General features: G+C 37.6%; 1 non-coding gene and 3 pseudogenes across 1 annotated transcript; 2 read left to right on the forward strand and 2 right to left on the reverse strand.

Annotated features, from left to right (window-relative positions):
* Window positions 1–2,513: 2,513 nt before the first annotated feature.
* TRNAF-GAA lies at window positions 2,514–2,586 on the forward strand. The gene has a single exon. It is a non-coding gene; the product is annotated as a tRNA-Phe (tRNA).
* Window positions 2,587–6,013: 3,427 nt separating this feature from the next.
* Window positions 6,014–6,632, forward strand: LOC124899344 (annotated as a pseudogene).
* A 279-nt stretch (window positions 6,633–6,911) lies between these two features.
* On the reverse strand, window positions 6,912–7,391 carry LOC107874719 (annotated as a pseudogene).
* A 2,248-nt stretch (window positions 7,392–9,639) lies between these two features.
* Window positions 9,640–10,596, reverse strand: LOC124899345 (annotated as a pseudogene).
* Between the last annotated feature and the right edge of the window lie 593 nt (window positions 10,597–11,189).

The following is an 11,189-nucleotide window of genomic DNA, read 5'->3' on the forward strand; positions in this document are numbered from 1 at the left end:
CTAAATGTGGGTAGTCTTTCCTGGATTATCCCCTTAGGAGGGAAATATCTATCAAAGATGGTCGAAGTGTAGTCATAAGGGACTAAAACTTTGTAGTTCCTCTGAGGTATCTGATGATATTGGATAGATTGTTGAAAAGCCAAGGGAGCCTGAATAGGAGCTTTTTATTACAGCTGTTGTGGTAGAGCAGGAGGGATAAGCAGTAGGTTGAAGTTGTAATGGAGCTTGCAAGACAAGAAGAGGTGTGGGGGCGCTTTGCTTGAGTTGGGAAGAGTAAGATTCAAATTCAAAAAAATCCCAGAAAAACTTGTATTCCCTTACTGAACAAAAGTACTGATTCCCATAACAACGAAAATAAGTAGCTGAAGAGAGTTTTCAAGAAACGTCTCGAGTTTTAGCAAAAGCGACTCTCCGAGGTCATATCGATTGGTTGAAAGGCCTGAAAGAGCACGTTGTTTTGGGGGGGTGATACTCGGTGGTACCGAATTCAAGGGATTATTGCACCCTTCAAAACAACATAACAATATTCCTTTGGAAACAAAACAAAAGAATAATGAAAAGACAGCTATCGGAATCAAACCGATGACCATTGCATTACAAATGCGATGCTCTAACCTCTGAGCTATGCGAGCCCACATCATAGAAATCTTATATGCATAGTAATTGCCAAAACTACTGGAATTGGAATTATTAAATATTCAATATTATATTGAATATTCTAGATTGTAGAGCATAAGGATTACTATAGCGATCTAGAATTTCGATTTCTCACAATTCTAATAATAGTTCTAATACTAATATCATTAAATAGTGATTGCAAATGTTGTTAATATTGTTTTTATTTTCATTTTCAATTTGAATGGTAAATATTCTTTTTCATTTCTTTTTTTGGCATTTGAAATCTTTTCTATTACAGTTCTATATTTGATTCTATATCATATATATCTCTCATTCTATATTTATTTCAAAATTGTTTAATGGAATGGTTAGTTATAATTAATAAGACATTCCTTCACTTTCAGGTGAAAGTGAAGATAAAAAACAAGAATCGATCGTTCAAGTATTCCAAATTGAATGGAAAAATGACAGGAAGAGGGACATATAGATAGGGTATAGATCTATCTATATTGAATTGCGGATTCCAAAATGATAAAATCATTTTTGATTGGATAAAAAAGGTCACCTATAGAAGATAGTTAAGAAAATTAAAGAGGAGAAAACACATTTTTGAGATAGGAATCAGTATCTAATGAATTCAATGGTTCCAGTATAAATGAAAGAAGAATAAAAAGGAATGACATCACAATGAGATCCTAATCTCAAAACAAAAAGAAAGGGGGATATGGTGAAATCGGTAGACTCTATGGACTTAATTGGATTGAGCATTGGTATGGAAACTTACTAAGTGATCACTTTCAAATTTAGAGAAACCCTGGAATGAACAAAAATGGGAAATCCTGAGCCAAATCCTATTTTCTGAAAACAAATGAAGGTTCAGAAAAAAGGATAGGTGCAGAGACTCAATGGAAGCTATTCTAACAAATGGAGTTAAATGTGTTGGTAGAGGAATCTTTACATCAAAAATTCAAAAATAAAAGGAATGAAGTGAAGGATAAAAGTATATACATACGTATTGAATACTATATCAAATGATTAATGATGATCCGAATCCCTGATCAAATCATTCACTCCATAGTCTGATAGATCTTTTGAAGAACTGATTAATCAGACGAGAATAAAGATAGAGTCCCGTTCTACATGTCAATCCGAAAACAATGAAATTTATAGTAAGAGGAAAATCCGTCGAATTTTAAAATCGTGAGGGTTCAAGTCCCTCTATCCCTAAAAAGACTATTTCAACCCCCAACTATTTCTTCGACCCTCTTTTCTTAGCAGTTCCAAATTTCTTATCTTTCTCATTCACTCTATTCTTTAGAAATGGATTTTAGCATAAATGGATTTCTCTTAAGCCTTGTGATATATATGATACACATAGAACTGAACATCTTTGAGCAAGGAATCCCTAGTTGAATGATTACCAATATCATTACTCAATATTGAAACTTACAAAGTCATCTTTTTGAAGATCGAAGAAATTCCCTAGCTTTGATAAAAAATTTTAATCGACTTTTGTCCCTTTAATTGACAAATACCTATTGACAAAAACCCTTTTATGTGTTAAGATCAAATTTGTTAAGATAAAATTAGAGTAACAAGCAGAGAACTGAGTAACAAAAAGAGAACTAAAAATCCTCATGTTAACGAACGGTTCCAATTGGGAAAACCAGAGGACTCTAAATCCTCCTGTTAATGGGGACTAAAAATTCGCATGTTCGAGGTTCCAATTGGGATTGGTAGACCAAAGGATTGTAAATCCTCATCCCACCAGTTCCAATTAGGAATACCGCAGGACTCTAAATCCTTATGTTCAAGGTTCGAATTAGGATTGGTATAGCCCTGAAAATCCTCGGGTTACCAGTCCCAACCTTGATAAAAATTTTGGATTGGGAATAGCCGGGATAGCTCAATTGGTAGAGCAGAGGATTGAAAATCCTCGTGTCACCAGTTCAAATCTGGTTCCTGGCACATGATTAATTTGTATGGGTCTCTCTTCACTAGAATTAGTTTCTAATTAATTGATATGAATCAACATACATATTCTTTTAGAGTCTAGATTAGAATAATAACTTTATCTAGTTTGGCGAGATATACCCCATATATGTTCTAGATGGGTAGAGTTTCTTAGATAAAGTATCAAAAAGAATTGGATTCTATCTCCTTGTTTTTCTTCTCTCATTCAAAGGAATTTGAATACATAATACATATTCGAAAGGTAAAATTGGTTAATTGTTGAAAGGCTCAAAATTCGAATCCAGGGGGGTTGAAATAGACAAGATTCAGCTCAGATCCAAAGAAATAGAATTCGATATTTTATCATTTCTTTGTCTTTTCTTTCATATTCAATTTCTTCATTCAGGATTTCTCCATCCCTTCCTATATGCCCTTCTAGAACCCATCTAAGTAATGTGCGCAGTACAAAGTTCATGATGCAGAACTCATTTGGTTTATCCTATTGGTATGACTCATCTGAATAAGTATCTTCCAAATAAATGTGTGAATTACAATGAATCCCTAATTGTCTTTTTTTAGTTAGCCTATTGATAATTCCCTAAATTAGACCTGCTTAATCTAGAACAGAACGTGCAATCCTTGAGTATCTTAAATTGTCTAAGTAGAAATAGCTTTCTTATCATTCAATGAGCATGTTGTATTTCAAAAAACTTTCACGCCATACCCGAACAATCATTTATAGGATTTAATGATTCCTAACAACGGATTCATCTCTTTCGCTATCTGCATTTGGGATGGTTATTTCCATTAGTAATAAAAAAAATAATGAATAGAAAAGAATAATGGTTTGGGTTATGTATCTATGTCCAATCTACGGTAGAAGAGAAGGTTCCGTCGGAACAATTATTTATTTCAATTCAAGGTTCCTCATCTTTTTTTTAAGAATAAAAAAAGGGGGAGGTTGTGGGGAGAAATGACAAGAAGATATTGGAACATAAATTTGAAAGAGATGATGGAGGCAGGAGTTCATTTTGGTCATTGTACTAGGAAATGGAATCCTAAAATGGCGCCTTATATCTCTACAAAGCATAAGGGTATTCATATTACAAATCTTACTAGAACTGCTCATTTTTAGTAGAATCTTGTGATTTAGTTTTTGACACAGCAAGTAGGGGAAAACAATTCTTAATTATTGGTACCAAAAATGAAGCAGTTGATTCAGTAGAGTGGGCTACAATAAAGGCCCGGTGTCATTATGTTAATAAAAAATGGCTTGGCTCTATGTTAACAAATTGGTCCACTACAGAAACAAGACTTCATAAGTTCAGGGACTTGAGAATGGAACAAAAAACAGGGAGGCTCAATCGTCTCCCGAAAAGAGATGCAGCTATGTTTACAAGACAATTATCTTGCTTGCAAACATATCTGGGTGGGATTAAATATATTTCAAGGGTACTCGATATTGTAATCATTATTGATCAGAACAAAGAATATACAGCCCTGCGAGAGTGTATTACTTTAGGAATTCCAATAATTTTTTCAACTGATACAAATTATGACCCCGATCTCGCAGATATTTCAATTCTAGTGAATGATATTGCCATATCCTCAATCCAATTAATTCTTAATAAATTAGTATTCGCAATTTGTGAGGGTCATTCTAGCTATATAAGAAATCCTTGATTAATAATAACATAATAAGATAAATAACTTACTTCAGAAATCCCTTATGGAATCGCTTACTATTTCTGAATTTCAAAAAAGAGATAAAAATAACTGGGGATATTATGTGATTTATTAGTATTATAAATCTTAGTTAGTATTACAAATATCCGATTCAAGTAGAAAAAGAGATGGTTGAATCAAAAAATTTTGTTTAAAGTTCAATTTTTTCAGAGGGCAAGGCAATATGAATGTTCTATCAATACTCTAAAGGGGTTATACGATATATCCGGTGTGGAAGTAGGCCAACATTTCTATTGGCAAATAGGGGGTTTCCAAGTACATGGCCAAGTACTTATTACTTCTTGGGTTGTAATTTCTATCTTATTAGGTTCAGCCACTATAGTAGTTCGGAACCCACAAACCATCCCGACCGGGGGTCAGAATTTCTTCGAATATGTTCTTGAATTCATTCGAGATATGAGTAAAACTCAAATTGGAGAAGAATATGGGCCCTGGGATCCTTTTATTGGCACTATGTTTTTATTTATTTTTGTTTCTAATTGGTCAGGAGCTCTTTTACCTTGGAAAATCATACAATTACTTCATGGGACGTTTGCCGCACCTACGAATGATATAAATACTACTATTGCTTTGGCTTTACTCACATCAGTGGCATATTTCTATGCGGGTTTTACAAAAAGGGGATTACGTTATTTCGGAAAATATATTCAACCAACCCCAATCCTTTTACCCATTAACATCTTAGAAAATTTCACAAAACCTTTATCACTTAGTTTTTGACTTTTCAGGAATATCTTAGCTGATGAATTAGTAGTTGTTGTTATTCTTTCTTTAGTACCCTTAGTAGTTCCTATACCTGTCATGCTCCATAGATTATTTAAAAGTGGTATTCAAGATCTTATTTTTGCAACTTTAGCCGCGGTCGAACTCAAATTCTGGAAATAAGTCGGGGCTCTTTTACCAAGTCTACCAAATAGAAGATGATAGAGGACCAACTATTGTTGCCTTGCACAAGATGGTTCCCTTTCACTTCGATTTCCTTCCTTCGTAGTCAAATCTGATGATATGCTTTGGCGATGTTACCAACCAAATAAAAGGCCTGCTAGGTGATCAAAATCGCTCAGGTGAGGACTCACTCACTCATTTACTCCTTATCTATTTAATACTTTCTTCTATCTATAAAAAACATTTCAAAGGCGACCCACTGCGCCGAGATATAAGATAAGATATAGTTCTTGTACTACTTGATTGACTGGTAAGAAAGAGCTTCGTAAGAACTGGAAGACTCTTGTATGTACGGTAACCCTCTCTTCCGCTACTGGGGGACTGTTCCACAGAAAGGGTGACAGAACGAACCTTTCTTAGCGTGTTTTTCAAGAGCTTAGCTTCTGCTAGTGGCAGGGCGGCAAGGCTATGTTTTTCAGTTGGAAGCCTAAGCCAAGAAGGTACGAATGAAGTAAGGTGCCTCTTTAGAAAATAGGGGGAAGCTTTCTTGTGATAGTAATTGCAAACATCTCTCCTCTTCTCTTAGCGTGCACAGTTTGCTTACATGCCTCCTTCTCTTATTCTTAGTTTCACGCTGGACTAATGATAATGAATGAAAGTCAGTCTTTTAGTAAATGTATATAAGTAGCTCTTTATTGTATAATAAATTCTTTAGTTGTCGCACCGAAAGTACGGTGGAGGTTGGTTGAAGATGATGTTACACAACGTTTAGAACCAGTCTTGAAGTGAATGAATTATAAAAAGTAAGGAAATGAGACGACTCTTTCTTGAAATATATCATAAACAGATCTTCCCCTTCACACCAATCATGAGTTTTTCTCTATTCCTCTCGTATATCATCGTAATGCCCTTAATGCTAGGTTTTAAAAAGACTTTTCATGTCATTCCCATTTAGGTCCGATTTGGTTCCCTCCATTGTTTTCTTTTCCTTCCTCACCTTTTCCTCAAAATGAGAAAAAAGATGGTACACTTGAATTTTATTATTTAAGTGCTTATTTCTTGCCAAAAATCCTACTTCTACAATTGGTAGGTCACCGAGTTATTCAAATAAGTCATTTTTCTGTGGTTTTCCCATGTTACAACTTTCGTACCAATTCGGTCGATCCAGAATGGATCGGTTAAATGTTCTATTAGGTAGCCTGCTCTTTACTCTTCTGTGTGGTATTCATTCTCGTTCAGCTCTTGGAATCACATCCAGTAGTGGTTGGAATATCTCACAAAATCTAACCACTTTACCTACTTCATTGCCCCCAACCATTTCTTATACCTTTATTGAAATAGAATAGTTTCATGTTCTTTCATCGATTGGTTATTCCTCTCTGTTCATATCTCTTTTTCCAATTTCTGTCTCGATTAGTTCACAAGATTGAATGGCCACTTCTTCTCCAAACCCTTGATTCGATTGTTTTCCAAGAATGTTGAGCTAAGTATGTAAGCCATGTATCTGGGAGGAACAATAATAAAAGAAGGGCTTTCGGTTTTGGTCTTGCACTTATTTTCTAAATATATATATATATAAGAATCCCTTTTTTAGAAGAAAGATTATATATATGTCCAATATCTAGTGGTGGTGGAACCAACCAAGATGTATGTCGTCCGACCCAACCTCAGCCTCTTTCTTCCCGACATATTTGACACTCTAGCCATAGTTATTTAGGTGGTATTTCGAGATCAAATTCCTCGTAGGAACACACAAAACAAAGATATGAACTGGTTAAATAGAAATGGAAAAGAGATATTTCTATTTCATCCAAATTAGTTGCTTTTTCTACATCCATATGATCTACTAAAGTAGATCGGTATTGACCATATAATAAAAGTAGATCTTGATCCATGGAGACCCAAGAAGGTAAGAACTCCAACCTGTTCGATGCTTCTTCGGCCAAATACGATATACAAGTGGGACCTTCACTATGAGCAAGATGTGTGAAAAACCACTTCTTTTTTCCGGTTCCGAAACAACTTGGGCGAAATAGGGTTCTACCGGGAAACCATGGATTTTTGAGTTTTTGCCATTGGTTACTGGTTGAGCCACTGGAATGAAATGAGATAAGAATCTCTGGAGATCTTTCCTCTCCACTTACTCATAATAGGATTTTCTTCTGTAGAAGACTTCTTCCGAATGGCATAATTGTCCGAAACTACCTTCCTCGATCATCAAAGAAAACTGACTCCTCCTACTCCTTCTTCTCTTGAAGGATAAGACCCTCCTTGGTCCTTCTTTCACTAATGGTATCACCATTTTCTAGTAGTATTAGTTCGCGTGAGGGACTATCCTTTCTATCACTTTCCCTTGCCTTTCACTCTCATTTGGTCTCTTTTTTCTAAAAAATAAAGCGAAGTAAAGCGCATGGCAAAGAAGCAGCTAGCTGACTGCCCCCCTCCACTCGGCCTTTCTTCGCTATATGAATAAGATCTTAGTCTGTATGGGCATTCTGGGCAGGCCGCAATAATTTGTTAGTCAAAGGTTTAGACCAATCACAATTCATCACCATCTTGCTTGCCTCCAATTGATGACTGGGTATTATATAAGTGTTGACCTAAGCCCCTGCACAGGGGCTCGGCTCCCGAACCGTACGTGAGCTGTCTTGTATGGCTCTTCCTAAGTACTTGAATCCCCCTCTCTCTAAATATAAAAAAATTCATTTACAAGACAAAAAAGACTTTTGCAAAAAGCTTTCGCCCGCCTATTCTATTCAACGGGGCTATTAGAGAAGTTGCTTCATTCTTTGACTTGTTTTCTCAGTCTAGCTTCCTTTTTCCTTAGTGTAATCTCGGTCCATAGTTTAAGACTCCGTTCCTTATAGCCTAGTCTATATCCATAGCTGATATGACTCCGTACCGATACCTTTCCCTTTGTATAGTATACGGCTAAGTGACTTCATAACCTCAACCTACTTTTTTGCTTACTGTAGCATGGGCCTTCGTCGGGATTTTGTCCCTTTGCCTATAGATGGCGGCTTGGCTTCGATATCGCTCATGACTTGGTATAGAGCCGTGTAGTCATCAATTTTACCACCGGAATGCCTATGAGATAGTGGTCGGCTTTTCGAATGCCTTCTTCCTTACTTTTCTTAGAAGCCCTTTATGACTATACTATAAAGGACAGGGGGGTGTTCACCTTTGGAAACTTAGCTACTTAAGTCCTTCTCAGAAAGTCAAAGTAAGGGCGAATGACATTTTGTTCTACAACAACAACACAACATAGAGTGTATTAATATGTATTATTGTATTAATATATTAATTATTTATTATATTAATATGTATTACTGTATTAATATTAAATATCTTAATAGTAGAACTACTTTCGTACTGCTAAAAAAGGAAACCTTTGGTTCCCTTTGTAAACGTCGTTTATTTTAGTTTACATTCAAACCAAAGTAAACCAAGCCTAAGCGGTCACAGCATCTTGTTGATATTGATTGAGGAGTTTGATGGAGTTTAGCTGACTGAATCCATAAACCTAGAAAGTCGTTGTCACTTTTTTTTATTTGAATTTGACTCTATAGGTAGGTATCGATGGGGCTTGCGTAATGTAGTTGTAGTTAAGGATGAAGTAGCGCTTTTTATTTATGAAGATCTACTGAAGTACCAAAGGAGAATAGGGCTCCCAGGTCGGGACGTCTGGCAGAATGCTTGGCCTCCTTCGTTGGAAGCGAGACCCAAAGGGTGAGCTTATAGAGGTTAGCTTCTAGCACTAAATAATAGGAATTAGGCATTCTGAGCTGAAAGGAGGCAACCAAATGAAGGGAGCCATTACGGGCCGACTACAAGAAAAGTAGAGCTTCATAGACTCGGTCAAGTCACTTATAGAATACCGACGACTATTTTCCACAACATAAGTGAATGAAAGAGGGAAGCGAGGCTTAGCGAGCTTTATAAGGCCGACCACTATCCCTTTATTCATTACTAAGCCAAGGTCCGAGGTCTCTGAGTCAGCCCGCGCTTTTTCAAAGAATCCTGCACCCATGGGCATACAGCTTGGCAGGCCTTCCCTTTCCACTAGAGCTTCATGGGCATTGCCCTGTTCCCCAATCAGATGTTTCGATATGAGCTATACTCTGTGAGGATCCAAACGGGCGTATGGCCTTGCCTTGCCATTTGACCTCTTTTCCTATATGACTAGGAATGCTCAGTGACAACCTCTCAATTGTCACCGCCTGGCCTTTTTTGCTACCACGGTAGCACCAAGTGTGGTCATCACCAATCGTGTTAGTGCAACGAAGCTTACACTCATTCACATTGGTTCATCCTGCTATGCCCTGGGCCTTTTGCTCTTCTAACATAAAAGGTGGTCGACCATTCGTCAAGGCCTAAGAATCCACTGGACATCTCAGCAGCGGGATTTGATACCCGCATTTGATTGAAGTTGCATTTTAGTTCTCCCCTAACATAAAAAAAGGAGAGCTTTTTCGTTGTGGGTCGCTTTGTGCAAGACATTGCTTAGGACCAACGGGTCACACGACAGGTGCACGATCTACTTTGCACGTTCCATCCTTCATCCCTTCGCCTATCGGCTTGGCAGGCAAGCTACCTTGATCCGTATTTAGATTTTATTCGTTATGCTCAGAAGCTCCAACAATCCCTAAAGTCTCTTACCACCTAAAAATATGCCAAGAGAGCACTACTTTATGTTTGATCCTATGTACCCATAGAATGCTATGCGTTCTCTACTTTCGGATCTCGCAAAGAGAGAACGTGTTTTTTTCTCTGATTTTCTCTCTCATTTGTGGAGAGAAGAAAGTGGGATTTTCTCCACCTACCTTTATCCTTGGGAAACCAAAAGAGCTACCGAAGGAAAGGGGTGCAGTTTCTCCCTTGGCCTTTGGAGAGGAGAGGGCAGAGAATAAAATGTCCTTCGTGCAAGTTTCTTTGCTTCCTGCGTCCTTACTAGTATAAAAGGGGCTCTTCGACCAAGAATGCATTCTGGTAAGAAGGCCGACCACTACATAAGTGGCCATCCGCCCAGGAGAGAAGAAAACTACACTTTTTCCCCCTTCTCGGGCAGGGAAGAGAACGAAAATGGACCGCAGATGGTAGCCGTGGTTGATTTTGATTCGACAATCTTATGCGGCAGAGCGAACTCTTCTATTGTGTTGCATTGGCAAACCTCCTCCACCCCCCCTGGAGAATCATCGTATCGGAGCGATCTGAGAAGAGAAATTAGGCACACGTTCTATCCTTTCTACAGCGCCTATAGACTCAGTCTTTCATTTCAGAGCAATCTCTTTGATCCACCCCCTTGGAAAAAATCGTAATACGCCCTGAGGAATTCCTACCAACAAACTTCCCTGTACTCAAAGTGAATTGTCTAAGTGTTCTCCTTTGTCTCATTGTTTATCTCCTAATCATTCGATTCTGCCCCTAAGGCTAGCTCTTACTCCTTCTCCTTCTCCTAAGGGATAGGATCCTCCTTGGTCCTTTTTACAAAACACTCTTAGCCACCCAAAAGGACTGGCTATCTTTCTCTTTACTTATGCAATTTCTTTCTTTGTTGTTGAAGGAGTCTCTTCTTTTTTCGCTGCTCCCACGACATGTTCTTTTTTGGTATTGTAATAATATTGCTTTCCACTCTTCGGTCCGGTAAACCAACTCCAACCAAGCCCAACAATTAAGACTGCACTACTTCAACATTCAATCGCACAACATTAAAGGTAGCGAGGCTGACGGATTATAACAGCATCAAACCATTGAAAACTTACTTAACCGATCAGGAACTAGACAAACCGCAAGTCGATATAATAGTAGTTCCTTCCAAAGGTAAAGTGTAGTCCCAACATTCCTCATAACACCGGACATCTTGTATGAGAGATTCCAACAAAGAACGACTACTTTTTGACTACTTCTGCAATGAAATATGTTACTACTTAAAGCAACAAAGAACGGCTAAAGCTCATCACAAGATCGGAAAAAACACCAGCCCGCAC

This window comes from Capsicum annuum, chromosome 6 (assembly GCF_002878395.1).
Source record: "Capsicum annuum cultivar UCD-10X-F1 chromosome 6, UCD10Xv1.1, whole genome shotgun sequence".
NCBI lineage: Eukaryota > Viridiplantae > Streptophyta > Magnoliopsida > Solanales > Solanaceae > Capsicum > Capsicum annuum.